Source organism: Melospiza georgiana, unplaced genomic scaffold (genome assembly GCF_028018845.1).
Source record: "Melospiza georgiana isolate bMelGeo1 unplaced genomic scaffold, bMelGeo1.pri scaffold_29, whole genome shotgun sequence".
Classification (NCBI taxonomy): Eukaryota; Metazoa; Chordata; class Aves; order Passeriformes; family Passerellidae; genus Melospiza; species Melospiza georgiana.
In genome coordinates, this window is record NW_026652215.1 from 8,601,849 (window position 1) to 8,619,951 (window position 18,103).

Consider the following 18,103-nt stretch of genomic DNA (forward strand, 5'->3'; position numbering starts at 1 on the left):
CCCAGTCCATAGAATCTCAGACCAGTTTATCCCAGTGTGTATGGCCCGGATCCATAGGGTCCCAGTCTGTGCAGTCCCAGTCTATAGGATCCCATTTCACAGGGTTCCAGTTTATACAGTCCCAATCCCTATTTGGTGCCATTCCAGTTTATCCCGGTCCAGTTTATCCTTTTCCGTAGGATCCCAGTGCAGGCTATCCCAGTCCAGTTTATCCCAGTCCATAGGATCCCAGTTCCATATAATTCAGGTCCATAGGATCCCAGTCTGGGCTATCCCATTCCAGTTTGTCCCAGTGCATAGGATTCCAGTCTCTCAGGCATCCGCTGAGTAGGGAACTGGGATAACTGGGGGGCACAGGATAGCGGGGTGGGGGGGAACTGGGAAAACGGGGGAAACTGGGATAACAGGAAAAATGGGATAAGGGGGGAACTGGGATAATGTGGGGGACTGGGATAATGGGGGGAACTGGGAGAGTGGGATAATGGGGAACTGGGATAACGGGATTTATCCCAGGATAACAGAAATTCCAGGATAATGGGAATTCTGGGATCAAGGGGAAATTTGGGATAACGGGAATTCCAGTCTAACAGAAATTCCAGATCAATGGGAAATTTGGGATAATGAGAATTTTGGGATAACAGAAATTCCAGAATTATGGGAATTTTTGGATAATGAGGAAATTCAGGATAGTACATATGATCCCAGTCCCTATTTGATCCCAGTCCATATTTGATCCCAGTCCCTATTTGATCCAAATACGTTTGATCCCAATCCATTTGATCCCAGTCCATATCTGATGCCAGTCTGTATTGCTCGGCATACATTCCAAAAGGCTGGAATTCCAGCTCCCAGACAGGAAAAGATGTTCCCGCCCTTGAAGGCAAATGGAGCAAAATCCTACAGAGACATTTCCCTGCCAGCCTTCAGGACTTCAGCTCCTGGGACTGGGAATTAAAATAATATTTGGGAAATAAAATAATAAATAATATGGGCAGGGTCTTTGGTGACAGAGGGGTCAATTAAAACAGGGCAGAGGTCAATTAAATCAGAGATGGAGTCAATTGAATCAGGGCAGAATCCTTGGTGGTCACTGGGGCAATAAATCAAAGGAGGGTATTTGGTGGTCCCTGAGGCAATTAAATATAGGGAGGGTCTCTGGGGGTGCCTGGGTCAATTAAATCAGGGGAGGATCTGTGGTGGTCCCTGGGTCAAGGGAGACACTGAGAGAGAAACAGAGCAGGCAAAGAGAGGCAGGAGAGAACAGGGGACACAAACACAATGAGCTGAGAAGGCAGCACTCTGCAAACAGAACTGCAACGGACTGAACATGAACGGGAGAGAAATCAGTAAGTCTGAGAATTTTATTTGCTATCAACTGCATCCCACACACCCAGCTCCACACAATCCTCATCCCACCGCTCTGAGATCCCACTTCTCTCAGTCTCCTCCCAGCCCCATCTTACTTAGGTGGCTGAGAAATCAAGTGAGTTTGGTACGGCGCTGAGTTTTTTTTGAGGTGGGATTGAGCCCTTTTGGGTAAGATTGAGTAGTTTTCACTGGGATTTCAGTGGTTTTCAGGTGACAGATCCATCTCTCTTGACTTTCGGAGTGCAAAGAGATAGAGAAGCTAGAAACATTAGGGCCAAAACAAAAGTAAAAGCTGCCAGGTGTGTTGCCAACATGGATCACAGGGAATGTGAGTGACCAGGGCTGTGCCCAAAGTGCCTCCTCCAGTGGGGGATGGAGCTGGAGCAGCGCACGAAGCTCTGCCCGCACTCGGGGCACTCGCAGGGCTTCCCTTACCGGTGCCTCCGTTGGTGTTGAGTCAAGTGAGAGCTGCTGGAGAAGCTCTTCCCACACTGGGGACACTCGTAGGGCCTCTCCCCAGTGTGGATGCGCCGGTGCCTGACGAGGGTGGAGTTGCACTGGAATCCCTTCCCACAGTCGGGGCAGCGGAAGGGCCTCTCCTCTGTGTGACTCTGATAGTGCCGGAGGAGATGGGAGCTGGTCAGAAACCTCTTCCTGCATTTATCACACTCATGGAGCCTCTCCCCAGTGTGGATGTGCCTGTGCCTGACGAGGTGGGAGTTCCACCTGAATCCCTTCCCACAGTTGGGGCAGCGGAAGGGCCTCTCCTCTGTGTGACTCTGATAGTGCCTGATGAGATGGAAGCTGGTCTGAAACCCCTTCCGACACTTGGAACACTCGTAGGGCCTCTCCCCAGTGTGGGTCCTCTGGTGCCTGATCAGGTGGTAGCGCTGGCTGAAGCTCTGTCCACACTCCCCGCACTCGAAGGGCCTCTCCCCAGTGTGGATCCTCTGGTGCTTGATCAGGCTGGAGCTCTCCCTGAAGCTCTTCCCACACTCCCCACACTTGTAGGGCTTCTCCCCAGTGTGGATCATCTGATGCCTGATCAGGTGGGAGCTCTGCCTGAAGCTCTTCCCACACTCCACGCACGTGTAGGGCTTCTCCCCATCATGGAGCTGCTCATGGAGCACCAGCTCCGAGCTCTGGCTCCATCTCTGGCTGCCTTCCCGGCCAAGGCTGGCTCTTTCCCCCTCAGATCCCCACCAGCTGCGTTTGCAGCTCCTCCTCGTGCGGCATCTCCGCGCCTTTTCCTCCCCGTTGGCTTCCTGCGCTGTGGAGCCGCTCAAAACGGCCTCTTCCACCAGGTTCTGCCGCGGGCATTTGTCCTCCCTGCTCTCCATGCTCAGCTCCTGCTCTGGGGGAGGAAGGACAAGGACAGGATGGGATTTGCCTCCGTGCCACAGGCAAGGGCAAGGAGATCCCCCAGGGCTGAGCTGCAGCCGGGGCCGTGCTGGGCTGGGAGATGGAGCAGCACAGAGGGGAAAGGGGCACTGACTTCCTCCTCACCTGCCTCAGTGTCCTGGGGCATCTCCGTCTTCCTCGCAGTCTCCCAGGGGTTGGCAATGGGAAATCCTGGTTTGGGGAAAACAAGGGATGAGCGCGTTTGTAGGAGCATTGAGGGGTAGGACGGTCGGGACGGACAGAGACGAGAGATCTCTGCAGCCAGGTTGTGGAACTTGCGGTTTATTGCAAAGGGCCTGGGTGCAGGGCCCCGCTTGGAGCTGCCAGCCACAGGTCGGAGCAGGCCTGAGAGAAGAGAGGGGTAGAGAGGATGAGAGGGTGAGAGAGTAAGAGGGGAAGAGCGTAAGAGAGTAAGCTTCCCGTTACAATACAATAAATCTTCTTCTCTGTTGAATATTCTATTTCTCACTAACCAATCTAGTTCAAGATACTAATCCTAGAGCATTTATATACAGCCTGTAAGAATCATTACATCATGATACTGTGTTACATTTTAAACCCTAAAAACACCGCTTTGGACCCCTTCTGCTGAGCTAGTAGGGTCTTCTCTGACCCCTGGGTCTGTCTGCACGCACAGGGAATTGTTTCAACAAAAGGGGATTACCTTCAGTCAAGCCACACCATTGTTTTCCAGTTGTTCACTAAGGTATCTCAAAGTTTGCTTCCATCTCAATCTTGCTTAGAGTTTCAATATTCTCAAATTCTTTTGCCAGACAATCATATTTATGAGGCTTCCCTGTTTCATCTTCCCCAACACATGTTCAGTTTGAATGTCCCTCTGCCCAAGTCCGTCTCTACAAGTCACTGGCCACATGGGCTATATAAAAACCTCCCAAACACCAAGATTCAGCCCTGGAAAAGCCTCCCAGGAGTTCCCTGTCCCTGGTCCCTCCCCTCTGGTGTTACAGTGTTCCCCCCTGTCCCAGCTGCTGGGGTCACGCTTGGATTGGGGGTCCCCCTTCTCCTCGGTGCCCGCCCTGCCCAGGCTGCTGGCAGTCCCAGCAATGCCAAAAGCTCCCCCCTCTTGGCTCTCCCCATTTCGGGATGCCGGGGCTGTTTGGGCTCCCGGGCTCCCTTCTCCCCTCATTCTCTGCTCGGGGCTGCAGCGGCTCCAAGGAGTTCCCCCTGCCCCTCTCCAGGCTCTTGAGGCTCCCGCCAATGGCAGCGCTCCCCCCTCTCTGGGCTCCCCACTTTGGGCTCCTGGGGGACACAGGGCTCTGCTCCTCCAGGCTGCCTCTGCCGGCAGCCGCCACCGGCACCCCCCGATGTCCCCCCGAGGGGCCTTTTCCGCTCAGCCTTGGACTGCTTCATTCTCCAAACATCCCCCCAAAAACCCAACCCAGGGACTCCCCGGGATGTCTGGGCCGGGCTCCCCCTCCCCGCTAATCGGCGCAACGGGTGGCGGCGATGATCCCACGGGTGGGGGCTGCGAATTCAGGCAGGGCTGCAGCGCGGCTCCATCTGTTCAGCCTTGATAAGCCTTGATCAGCCTTTGTCCCGCCTCTTCCTCCCGCTCCTCCTCTGTCTTATCCCCACCTCCTTCTCCTCCTCCATCCCTCCTCCCTCTCCTCCTCCCCTGTAACCCCGCCTCCTTCCCTCCTCTTTCTCCTCCCGCTCCTCCTCTTCCATCCCTCCTCGAGCTCCTCTGTGTTATACCCAACTCCTTCTCCTCTTCCATCCTGCCCCTTCCATTCCTTCTCCTCCTCCTCCTCCCTTACCCCTCCTCCTCCTCCCCCTTCATCCCTACCCTTCCCTCCCTCCTCCTCCTCCCCCAGCAGCAGCCACACCCTCGGTGCCCATTCCCTGCAGCCCTCACAGCCCACGGCAGGAGCGGGGATGGAGCCGGGACCGGTCGGGATGGGCAGCGCGGGGCTCTCGGCTGCTCCCAGCCGCTGTGGGTGGGGGGAGCCCGGCCCGGGCCAAAGGAGAGGCAAACTGGGCACACTGGGGGCTGCACATCCCAACTGGGCCTTGCTGGGGACCCTGCCTGGCCACTGCCAGCCCTTGGGGCTCCTCTCGGCACATCTGCCAGGGGGGAACGCACACAGGGCTGGGGGATCCCAGCAGTGGCAGCACTGCCAGGGACTGGGCTGGACTGGGATCCTACTGGGAGTGACTGGGACTGTACTGGCTTTGTACTGGGATCATACTGGGATCGTACCGGGAGTGACTGGGACTGTACTGGCTTTGTACTGGCATCATACTGGGATCGTACCGGGAGTGACTGGGACTGTATTTGCTATGTACTGACATCATGCTGGGATCATAGTGCCATGTCAGGCCAGACTGTGATCGCACTGATGGAGACTGGGATCATACTGGGATCATACTGGGAGTGAGTAGGAGCCTGCAGAGAGCAATTGAGACCATGTTAGGGAGAAATGGGATAAACTGGGAGTGACAGGGATGGTGCTGAGTGTGACTGGGAATACCTGTGAGTAACTGGGAACATGCTAGGAGTAACTGGGAGGAACTGGGAGTGACTGGGTGCATGCTGGTGGTGATTGGAAACTGCTGGACTTCAACTGGGATGAACTGGGATCATGCTGGAGGTGACTGGGATAATACTGGCAGTGAGTGCCACTACACTGAGGCTGACTGGGAGTGCTTGTGAGCAAATGGGATCATACTGGAAGGAACTGGAAAGACGGTGGAGGAAACTGGGGTACACTGGGAGATACTGGGAGTGACTGGAAAAAAAGTGAGGGTGAAAGAGAGCAACTGGAACCATGTGGAGCACAACTGGTTCATACTGGCAGGGACTGGGAGCACACTGGGCTCATCTTTGGATCATACTGGGAAGGACTGGACTAATACTGGGAGTGTCTGAGAGCGACTGGGAACACACCCTGCACATCATCCCCCATGCTGGGCCTGACTGGGAGCAACTGGGAGCATGCTGGGAGCAAATGGCATCATACTGGGAATGACTGGGCTGATCCAGGAAGCAACTGGAACCATGCTGGAGGCGGCTGGGACCATACTGGGAGAGACTGGAAGCAACTGGGATTATACTGGGACGACACTGGAAGAGCAGGCATGTGACTGGGATCAAACTGGAGCTTACTGGAATGATACAGGGGTTGAAAGGGAGCAACTGAGATCACAGTTTGGGCTACTGGGAGCAAGTGAGTGAGACTGGGATGATGCTGCAAGTAAACTGGAGAAACTGGGAAGGACTGGATGCATGCTGGGGACAACTGGGATATACTGGGAGTGACTGTCACCATACTGGGGGGACTGGAACCACACTGGGAACAACTGGGACAATGCTGGGGAGAACGGGGCCCACACTGGGGGCAACTGGGAGTGAGTGGGTATAGTAGGAGTCCTAGTAAAATCTATGTATTGTGTAAGTGGCCGTGCCCTGATCCTAATTGTAAATGGGCTGCAGCTGTGATGTCCTTAATTGGGTGGCTGCTGTGGCTAATGAAGATAACTGGGATAAAAGGGAGTGGGTTGGCTGTGCAGGGAGAGTCTTGGAGGAGCCCTGACCGAGAAGCAGGAGCGACACTGCTGTGAAGAGCTGTGTGTGAGAAGAGCACCCTGAAGGTACGGGACTCTAGAAATATAACAACAGCAATACAAGATAGGACAGCCGAGGGCTGTGGCAGCCTGAGAGCTGGGACTCCAGAAATATAATAACAACAACTGGGACCATGCTGGGAGGGACTGGGATCATCTGGGGAGTAACTGGGACCAGAGCAGGGACAACTGGGTTCAACTGGGACCATACTGGGAGTGTCTGTAACCACAGTGGAGTGATGGAAGCACACTGGGAACAGCTGGGCCTATGCTGGGAGCAACTGGGATCACAGTGGGGGCACTGGCATCAGCGTGAGAGTGACTGGGAGCAACTGGGATTAGACTGCAAGTGACTGGGATCATACTGGGAGTAGACTGCAATCATACTGGGATTACACTGGGAGTGAATGGAACCTGACTGGGGGTTACTGGGAGCTACTGGGCCCATGTTGGGAGGAAAATGTGACACACTGGGAGCAACTGGGATCAGCTGGAAGGTTCTGGAACCATGCTGAGAGCACTGAGACTATAACTGGGGCAACTGGCATCATACGGGGAGCAACTGGGGCCACCCTTTGAGCAACAGATGGAAACTGGGATTGTGCTAGAGGAAACTGGGAGCAACTGGGAAAGACTGGGATTATTCTGAGGTATCTAAAACCCACTGGGAGTGTCTCTAACCATACTGGGGGGACTGGAACCACACTGGGAACAGCTGGGATCATGCTGGGACCACCTGGGACGATGCTGGGGGAAACTGGGGTACTGAATCTACCCTGGAGGCAACTGGGCACCACTGGGACCCTGCTGGGAGGGACTGGGACTGTTATTGGGGCAACTGGGATCATAATGGGAGGAACTGGGAACATCTGGAATTATGCTGGGAGCAACTGGGATCACACTGGGATCACAGTGAGAGCAGCTGAGTCCATACTGGGTTACACTGGGACCGCATTGAGAGCGACTGGAATCATACTGGGAGTGACTGGGAGTGGCTGGTTTTGTGAATTTTGGGGGGTTTAGATTTTGGGGGATTTTATTGGCATGTTGAGGGGGAGTTTTTCTGGGGGTGTTTGGGGGTTTATTGAAGTTTTTGTGGCTTCTTTTGCATTTTGTTTGTTTTACTGAGATTTTGTTGGGATTTCTTGGGATTCTCAATGATTCTGGGGGTTTTATTGGGATTTTTAGGAGATTTTGGGGCATTTTATTGGCATTGTGGAGCCATTTAGTGGGGTTCATTGGGGTTTTGGGTTTTTTTGAGATTTTTGGTGGGATTTCAGGGGTTTTGTGGGGTTTTTTTGTGTGTTGCCAGAATTTCTTTGGATCTTGGGGGAGATTTTGTGGGACTTTTTATGGTTTTGTGGACATTTTTGGGGGACTTGAGGAGTTTAGTCAGGATTATTGGGATTTCAAAGGATTTTGTGGGCTTTTATTGGGATTCTAGGGTGTTCTAATGAGATTCTGAGAGATTTATTTGGGATTTAGTGGGTTTTATTTGGACTTTGGGAGTTTTAAGGAGATTTTGGTGCCTCTCAGCTCTTCCCCACACCAAGGAATGCCCCAAAAGCCCCCCAAAATTCCATGAAAATCCCACAAAATCCCCCCTAATTACAAGAAAACCCTCGAAAACCCCAGAGAATCTCTGAAAATCCCAGTGGAACTCACCAAGATTAAAAAATACTCCAAATAATTTCAATAAATCCTTTCTCAAGAAACCCCTCACAACTCCAATAAAATCCCCCAAAATACAAAAGCCTGAAAATCACGCAATTCTCGCCCAGTAATTACATCCCAAAACCTCCAATAATTCCTTCCAAACTGACAATAAAATCCCCCAAAGCCCAAAAAAGTGACCCCGAAATCCCCAAAACCCCCGCAAAATCCCCACAAATCCCCCCAGAACCCCCCAGACTGAGCGGGCCCATCCTGGATCAGGGGTGTGAGAGGCAAAGCTGTCTTTTGTGTCAGGTACAAACAGGTGACATGTGTACTTGCGAATGAGAAATGTGTGGACACCGACAATGGGATAGTTGTGAATTCTAAAAATAACTGAGGAAAATAAAGCATGGAAAAAGGCCTTTGAACCTCTCTTTTGTTTGCAATTAACCCTAGTTGATTTAGGAGCATTGGAATTAAGGTGTTAAGGATGTTCCTTTTTGCTTGCATTTAATCCATAAAGAGCTCTGCAATAATAACCTTCTGAAGTATAATTTTAGAATATTACTTGTATCCTTGAAACTGTAGCTTTGGAATATATATAAAGACAACATGCTTATCTCACACCTTATTGAAGCAGAGAAAAGCAGCTTGAGAAAGGAAGATGAACATCACCTCAAGAGTTTATAGTTTCAACCAAAGAGAAGCTGGACATCACTGTTATGAGATTTATGGTCTCTGCAATTAAAAGGTGGACACACATCTAGGGAGCTGGACCCCACCAGATGGGATTTGTCTTTCTTCTTTCGGAAACTGGACCGTCACCATCTGGGGATACTCCTTTGAGATACATCCTGAGAAATTAAAATCACAATAGTGTATAGAATTGTGATCCAATAATTTGGAATAAAAATTGCTGATGAGTAAAAGATTAGAAATAGAAACTACTGAAAAAAGCTGATGACTACCCCTATAAATACCTGTAACCATCAATTATGGGCGTACAGTTAGAGAGAAAACTTCCCCCACTGTACCCAGCGCTGTATTGCTCGTACTTTACCATATTAAATAATAAATTGATTGCTGCTTGAATATTGGCCTAGTCAGGCTTCTTATTCATAACAGGGGGCACCGGCCGGTGGAACAGGAGCCACTTCAGGGGGCCCTCGGAGCTTTTTGGGGAGGGGGCACCATGGGAGACCCTAAAAACCGGGGGGGGAACCCCTGCTGTGCCCCCTCCCCCCGAAACCCCCAGACCCCGGTTCAGGGTGGGCCTGGGACCGCCGAGACCCCCAAATCTCCCCCGGGACCCCTCCAGGAACCCCAAACCGCCCAGAGCCCCCCAGGGTTGGCCCAGGACCACCCTGGACACCAAAACCTCCCCAGGACTCTCAGACCCCCCCCATTTCCCCCCGAAATTCACCCCAGACCCACCTGAGACCCCCCCGCAAATCCATCAGACTGCCCCAAATCCCCCTCAGACTCCTCAATTCCCCCCAAAACCCTACGAAATCCCCTCAGAATCCCCCAAATTTCTCCCCGGACCAACCTCGCAACCCCCCAGTTCCTCTCACAATCCCCCAAAATGCCCTCAGACCCTCCCACTTCCCCTCAGATCCCCCTAAACCCACCTGAGAACAACCCAGACTCGCTCAAGCTTCCCCCCGCCTCCGCCGCGTGCGCCGGCTCCCTCAGCCAAGAGCGGCGCGTCCCGCCGAACTAATCAATCACCGCGCTGCACGGCCCCGAACCAACGAATCACGGCGCAGCTCCCCTCAGCAAGGCCCGCCTCCCCGGCGCCGGCCCAGCCAATCAGAGGCGAGCCAGAAGCGGCGCCCCGCCCCGTTCCCCGCCGCCGCCGGGACCCGCCGGGCTCGGGACAGGAGCGGGAGGGGCCTGAGAGGGGATCGGGGGGGGGGCGGGGAAGAGTCCGGGGGGGCTTTGGGGAGGGGCCCTGGGGCATTGTGGGGGGACCTGGGGGGCGCGGATGGGTCCTAAGAGGGATCCCGAAGCGGGGTGGCCGTGGGAGGGTCTGGGAGGGTTTTGGGGAGGGGTCATAGGAAGGTCTTGGGAGGGTCTGGGGGTGTTGGGATGGTCCTGCGGGAGTTTGGGGGGGGCTCTGGGGGGTCCTGAGGGTGTCCTGTGAGGGTTTTGGAGGTTTTGGGGAGGGGCTCTGGCAGTGTGATAAACAGGGCCATTGGAGCACCTCCTTTCAAAAGGCCTTTATTAAAGACAGCTCTGGGTGCGGAACCCGAGGGGTCGCGCACAGCGCCGCTGCTCCCACAGGACCGCGCTGAGCAGGAGGAGCAGCAGCAGCAACAGCGCAGCTTTGTCTCTCGGCACAGCCGGGGCTTCCGTCCTCACCAGAGTCCTTAGGAAGGCAACGTTGGCTCGGAGCATAGGGGGATCCTCCAAGCTGAGCACTATTAAAATTATGGGGGCAGGACAGAATCCGGCTCTGCTCAAGGGTGGGTGATTTAGTGCGGTTCTGCTGGGGTAAAGTCATCGTTTATGTGCTGGTTTGTTGTTCAGAGAGGGTTCATGGAGTTCCCACGGCCTCTCATTTAAATTCAGTCTGGGACGGGAAGGGATACAAATCTGGGCTGAGGCGGAAAGGGGCACAAATACAGAGTATGCCGGGGAGAGATACAAATACAGGGTAAAATGGTAACACGGAATAGCGGCAACTAAAGGCAAGTCCTAGAACTATAACGTTCAATGTTTAACAACCGACCAACACTTCAAATTCAGACCCTATCAACTTCATAAAAATCAACTAGCAATTACTGCTCTGAAAAAGAGCTCTCATCCCCAGGGTTTCATTTCTCAAATCTATTGGAGCAAAAATGAGCAATGTGCCCTGCTGGTGTTTAGATGTTCTGAATCCCTCAGCTGAGTGTTGGGTTCCTGTGCTGTCCTGCCTGGTGCTTGCTGGATGTGCTGGAACAAAGAGCTTGGGCCCTTGATGAAAACGACCACAAATGACTTCATTGGGATTTACTGGGCTCAGAGTAAAAGGGACGAAGCTCAGGTTTGATCTAGAAAGTGCTTCTGCCCTGTCAGAATGGTGAAGTCCTGGCTTCACAGATTGCTCAGAGAAGCCAAGTAAATAAAGTTTCAGAATTCTTCATTTCTGTCCCATTCCTATTCCATAAGCCCAGGTTTGGTTTTCAGAGTGCCACCTTGTCAGCTGGTTGCCATTTGTGTCCGGCTTTCTCTCTTGATATCCTGGGTCTGCTCCTTTTCCCTTCCAGGGTCTCTCTTTACCTGTGGCAGCTCCCAGCCAAAGACCCTCCCCTGATTATTTTTTTTTTTCCCTTCCCCATCCAGGTGCTCAAACAGCCCTGGATGAAGTTATAGAGGCTGGCAGTGAAATGTCTGTGTAAGATCTTGCTGCATTTGTGTCTTGGCCCCTTCAGAATTTGGCCTTGAAGGGCAGGAGCATCTTTTCCTTGCTGGCAGCTGGAATTGCAGCCCATGGCAGTGCGTGCCAGAGATGTCAGAGGGCGATTGCTGAGGCTGCCAGGGCGCTGCTCCTGCCGTGCCTGCCAGGGTGTTGGAAAAGAAATGAAATTTAGCAAAATATTTAATTATAGTGAGTTGTGTGTGAACTGGTTTGTTAAAAAGCAGTTTTGTAGCAGTTGAAAAGTGTGTTGAGTTTTGTGTGTAACCTAGCAGGTAGTCTTAGGGATTTAATAAATAATTAAACTAGTGCAAGAAAGTAAGAATGCTAACCTGTCTAGAGGCAGCATACAATGCTCTTAGAATAAGATAAGCAGAGGATTAATGATCTTGTTTGTGAACCAAGGAATGTATCACAAGGGGTCTGTGACCAGGCAAGGGGAACGGGGAACTGTTCCTTGGAGGCTAGGCAAAGGGAACGGGGAAACTGTTCCTTGGAGACTTTGTTGTGAATCGCATGTATAAGAGGGAAGCACCCATACGTGAATTTGGGGGCTCGGACTTTGGGACGTGAGTCCCCCAGTTCCCCGGGCCCTTAATAAAGCACCCACAAAACTTATCCAAGTTTTGTGTCATTTATCAATCGGGCAACAGTTTTCTGGCGACCGCGGCAGGACTCCGAGGGCTGCTGGGGCGGTTCGCGTCCCGATCCACTCCAAGCCGGCACCGAGCACTTCTCGGGGAGTCATCGGTCGTGCCCGACCCCCCGCGCCTGTCGGACAAACTGCATTAAGGTAAGCCCGAAGGTGCTTTATATTGGAAAAAGGTGATAATTGGATTTGGATTTGGTGGTTGGTAAAAAAGCCTAGGCTCCGGCCATAAGACGTCTAAGGACGCAGGACCGGAACTCGCCTCCTGTTTGTTTTAGGGAAGGACGGCGAGAAGGTATATTGGTTTAAGGTATATTGGTTTATTGGGATTAATAGTGGAATTAAGCGTTGTAATATGATGTCTTTTAAAACTTTTAAAACCTTAGTGCAAGCCAATGGTAAAATACCTGGAAATACACCATTAGGTTGTATATTGAAACGGTGGAAAAGTGAAGGGTATTATCAAGAATTGGATAAAAGCAAAATGATAGATTATTGTAATCATTGGTGGCCTGAATATGAGATTGGGGAAGCGGGATGACCGGTGAATGGTACACTGGAATTGGGGATAATGGAATCTTTGATGCAATTTTTAAGGAGGAATGAGAAATGGGATGAAATACCATATTTGGATTTGTTTTTCGTTTTATATCGGAAAAAGGAATGGCAAAAGGAATGTGGTATTTTGGTTTTAGAAGTGAATGATGAAAGGGAGTGTGTGGGATGTAAAGAAAGAAAGGAGCTAATCGCGGACAAAGGGGGTTGGCAAGAGGTCGGGGAGGATTTGGGTTTGCACCTAACATGGGGAGGTTGGATCCAAACCAGTGTGCGTTTCGCCGACAATTGGGACCCTGGAAAAATGAATGCCCGGTTAGAGGAGGTATGGGCATGGGAAACATGGGATTAAGGACAGGTCCAATGGGGAATGCCCCTGTGGGAGGATTCACGGGAGGACCAGCAGAAGTCGCTCAAGCACTAGTTTTGGGAAACTATCGGAATCAAAGCTGACTAGAAAAGGATTTAAGGGTAGTTTTAGAAATAGATGGAAAGGATCAAGAATTTATGGTAGACACTGGAGCTACTTATTCTGTACTCAATAGACGATTGGGACCTTTGAGTGACACAACGGTACAGGTGGTGGGGGCAACAGGGAAACTAGAGGAACAACCATTTTTACAACCTTTAAATCTTAGGTTTGGGGGAAGGAATTAGATCACCAATTTTTGTATATGCCAAACTGCCCCACACCCCTTCTTGGCAGAGATCTGTTGTCCCGACTTAATGTGAAAATAATATTTGAAGGGGGAAGGGTGAAATTGGAAATACCTGAGGAACAAATAGCAGGCATTTTTGTGATCAAGGAAGTGGATGCCTCTCCTATTCCAGAAGAAATTGAGCAGGCTGTAGTACCCTGGGTATGGGAGACAAGGGTCCCCGGAAAATCTAAAGCTGCGCAGCCAGTAAAGGTGGAACTAAAGGAAGGGGCCCGACCAGTGAGGATAAAGCAATACCCCTTGAAGCTTGAGGCAAGGAGGGGAGTAGCCACGTTAATTAAACAATTTTTAGCTCAAGGAATATTACAGGAATGTGAATCGGAGTATAATACTCCAATTTTTCCAGTAAAGAAACCTAATGGTAAGTACCGTTTGGTACAGGACTTAAGGGCTATTAATGAAATAGTGAAAGACATACATCCAGTTGTTGCTAATCCTTATACCTTGTTAACATCTGTATCAGAGGAGTTTAAATGGTTCTCAGTGATTGACCTTAAAGATGCCTTCTTCTGCATCCCACTGGCAGTAGAGAGTAGGAAATATTTTGCCTTCGAGTGGGAGAGTCCTGATTTTGGGAGAAAGAAGCAGCTTACGTGGACAAGACTCCCACAGGGATTTAAATGCTCCCCTACTATTTTTGGAAACCAGCTGGCCAAGGAGCTGGAGGAATGGAAGATAACCCAGGTAACAATATCCCTTGTATGTAGTCCTGCAGTATGTGGACGACATTTTTCTGGCTACTAAGGAAAGGGAAATGTGCGTGGAATTAACAATTAAATTACTCAACATGCTTGGCCAAGCAGGGTATCGGGTTTCTAAGGAAAAAGCTCAATTGGTCAAAAATAGCGGTATTTACCTCGGTTGTGAGATCACACAAGGGCAGAGACGTTTGGGAGTAAACCAAATAGAGGCAATATGTGCTATTCCTGCCTCGTAACCATCAGGAATTGAGATCTTTTCTAGGAATGGTGGGATGGTGTCAACTGTGGATCATGAATTTCGATCTCCTAGCCAAGCCACTATATGAGGCCTTGAAGCAGCATCGGTTGGAGTGGACGACACAGCAAAAGAAGGCCTTCCAGGAATTGAAGCAGGCACTAAAGGAGGCCCCAGCCCTAGGACTCCCTGATGTGACCAAGGAATTCCAGTTGTACGTGAATGAGAGGCAAAAACTGGCATTGGGGGTCCTCACCCAGAAGGTGGGATCCTGGAAGAGGCCAGTGGGATACTTCTCTAAACAACTGGATTCGGTAAGTTCCGGGTGGCCCTCGCGTTTACGAGCCGTGGTGGCAACAATAATTCTTATTCAAGAGGCCCGGAAATTGACTTTGGGGGCAAAAATGAAAGTGTTTGTTCCCCATATGGTCATGGCTGTTTTGGAGTAAAAGGGGGGTCACTGGCTATCATCCAGTCGAATGTTGCAATACCAGGCCATCCTGAGAGAACAGGATGATATTGAAATAAGGACTACTAATCATGTTAATCCAGCAGAGTTTTTACGCAGTGACCAGGAAGCTAGGGGACTGGTGCACGATTGCGTAGAGGTAATTGAACAAGTATATGCCAGCAGACCTGACCTAAAGGATGAACCATTGGAAGAACCTGAATGGGAACTATACACTGATGGATCCAGTTTTGTCGAGAATGGGACTCGCTATGCCGAGTATGCAGTAGTAACATTGGATCAGGTAATAGAGGCAAAGGCTTTGTTACCTGGAACTTCGGCCCAGAAGGCAGAGGTGATTGGACTCACCAGAGCCCTGTATTTGAGCAAGGACAAAAAGGTTAATATCTGGACAGATTCTAAATATGTCTTTGGTGTGGTTCATGTACATGGGGCGTTATGGAAGGAAAGGGGGCTTTTGAATTCACAGGGAACCAACATCAAGCACCGGGAAGAAGTGCTACAGCTACTGGATGTGGTACATAGTCCCAAAGCAGTTGCAGTCATGCATGTTAGAGGACATCAGACTGCGGAAGGAGACGTTTACAGAGGAAATCGATTTGCTGATGTTACAGCATGGCAAGTGGCACGGAAAGTATGGACTCAAACGGCATTGGTACCGGTAAGAACAAATCCGGCTACCCCATACCTGAATCAGGAGCCCAAATATTCAATAGAAGATGGAAAACTAATAAACTTGCTAGGGGCACAGAAGAATCAACTTGGGTGGTATGTTACACCAATGGGACAAATAGTGGTACCTACCCGCATAATGAAATTTATTTTGGAATCAGAACATAATAAATGTCATTGGGGGGCAGAAGTATTGGTAAAATTTTTGAAGAATGAGATAATCTCTAATCAGATGTTAACAATGGCAAAAAGAGTTAATGCAATGTGCCCGGTATGTTTGAAAAATAATCCAGTAGTTAGGAGACAAATACAAATGGGAAAGTTGCAAGTCGGGCCACAACCAGGAGATTACTGGCAAGTTGATTTTTCCGAATTGCCTAGGGCACAGGGATACAGATACTTGTTAGTGTATGTATGTACGTTCTCAGGGTGGCCAGAAGCTTTTCCATGTAGAACTAATCAGGCTAAGGAGGTGGTAAAAACCGTGTTAAAAGAAATAATACCAAGATTTGGAGTACCTTTAGGATTGTCATCAGCATTTTATAGCTGGGGTAGTGCAGGAATTAACACGAATGTTAGATATAACTTGGAATTTGCATACCCCCTGGAGACCTCAGTCTAGTGGGCAGGTGGAAAGGATGAATCAAACCCTGAAAGGACAAATCAAAAAGATTTGCCAGGAAGCTAAACTGCACTGGCCTCAAGCTTTGCCTTTGGCCCTACTCAGGATTCGAATTAAACCAAGGGAAAAGGTAGGCGTAAGTCCATATGAGATATTATATGGCAAACCATATCATGCAACTGTATTAAAGGGGAGGTACATGTGAGTGGGGACCAGGCGATTGCAGAGTATGTTATGTCACTTAATAAGATCTTGAATTCTTTAAGAAATACGTTACAGTGGAATAGACCGCTCACGCTGGAGAATTCTGTCCACGACATCCAGCCTGGGGACCAGGTGTACGTCAAGAAGTGGATCACGGATCCGCTACGGGAATCGTGGAGCGGACCCCACCAGGTGATGATGACGACCTACACGGCGGTGAAGGTCCAGGGGATGGATGCTTGGATCCATTACACCAGGGTAAAGAAGGCACCGTTCCAATGGGAAACCCAGATAGTGTCTCCAACCCGGATGATCTTCCGCGCAAAGCCGCCTTCTTAATTATATTACTGCTAGTGATCATGAGACTAGTACCCGTTCAAGGGTCTACTCTAGTACAGGTTGAAGAAACAAAGGTTACAGTCATGGAAGGGATGGATGTTCAATTAACTTGTGTTATCTTTGACAGCCAGAGAGTTGAGACCAGTGAAGTTATTGCAATATGGCAACGGGGGGCTGAAAGAAGCCCAGGCAAGATAGGAGTCGGTTTGGATCAGGATAAACAACAAGGAAACACAGTACTGAATCTTACCAAGGTAACCACAAACGATACGGGAGAATATACATGTTTGGTCAAAATACGGGATAGTTTTGATTACAAAAGAGTGAGTATGAGGGTTTTGCCATGGACAGGGGATCGTGCTGAAAACATAAAGGTTAATCCAGTATCAATGGCAGTGGACATGTGGGATGGGCCACCTCTCAGAATAAATTGTTCCTTCCTAGTAAGATCAAGATATCAAAGGAACCTTTGGGTCAAATGGTGGAAGCAAAATAGGGAACTGACCTGGGACAGAATAGAGGACGGGACCAGTTGGTGGGGGAAGGAAGGCAAAGGTTGTGGGTGGTTGAGTGTCACTAATCCTAGAATAGGAAATGCATGGTGGAGGCATGACAGAATGATGTTATCCTTACAGAGACATGGTAGAAGGAGTAGACGGGAGGTTAATGATACAATAGAATGAAATACTGACCAGGAAAATTTAGTAGTAAGATTAATCAGAGATTTTGGGATCATGCAGAATGTGACTAAAATAACAGCTTGCCTGCCATTGCCACAGGCTGCAGGTGAACCAATTCCCTGGGGAATAATACCGGTAACCAAAATGCCTGAAACATTCAAGAATGTTTCATGGTCCTGCCAGTCAGTTCCCAAACCAGTAGATGTATGGAGGGATTCGTGTAGGACCATTCGGGCTATGACTAGAGAGGAATGTGAAAAGAAATCCAATCATTATGGTTGGATTCAAAATACCAGGAGGTGTTTAATTGCAATGCCAATAGATGAGCCATGCAATACAGTATGAATAAGAATGAAATCCCAACGAAATGAGATGAGTTGCCAGAATGTCACACAGAATTTTGACACCTGGAATAGTTGGAAGACATTATGGGGACCTAGTGTTTTGGAACACTATGATTACCTTGGGGAAGTACAATGGTGCATCCAATGGTCAGGAGTAAAGAATCAGTCACATTATAGGGCCCTTATCACATCTACATCTTCCCGAGAGTTCAGACCACAGAAGGAGGATTGGAATTGTACTGAGGTTTTTACATGTGATACACCGGAAGACCGAATTGGATTGGTACCGGTGAAAATGGCATTAAAGTGGGGATGCAAGTGTAGGGGGTATGCTCACACGGTTAGCAGAGAGTCCATGGATGGACCTATAGATTGCAGATATACTACTGTGCATAGCCCTGGAAATCTAGTCTGGGTGTTGGGACACGGACAGTGGACCACACATTTACCTCTAGATGGATCAGTAACACAAATCACCCTAGGGGTTCCCACATTGTGTCC

General features: G+C 50.0%; 1 protein-coding gene and 1 pseudogene across 1 annotated transcript in view; one reads left to right on the forward strand and one right to left on the reverse strand.

Annotated features, from left to right (window-relative positions):
* LOC131096425 (uncharacterized) overlaps nt 1–18,103 on the forward strand; it is a 1,435,131-nt gene that overhangs the window by 242,919 nt on the left and 1,174,109 nt on the right.
* On the reverse strand, nt 1,016–9,694 carry LOC131096461 (zinc finger protein 239-like; annotated as a pseudogene).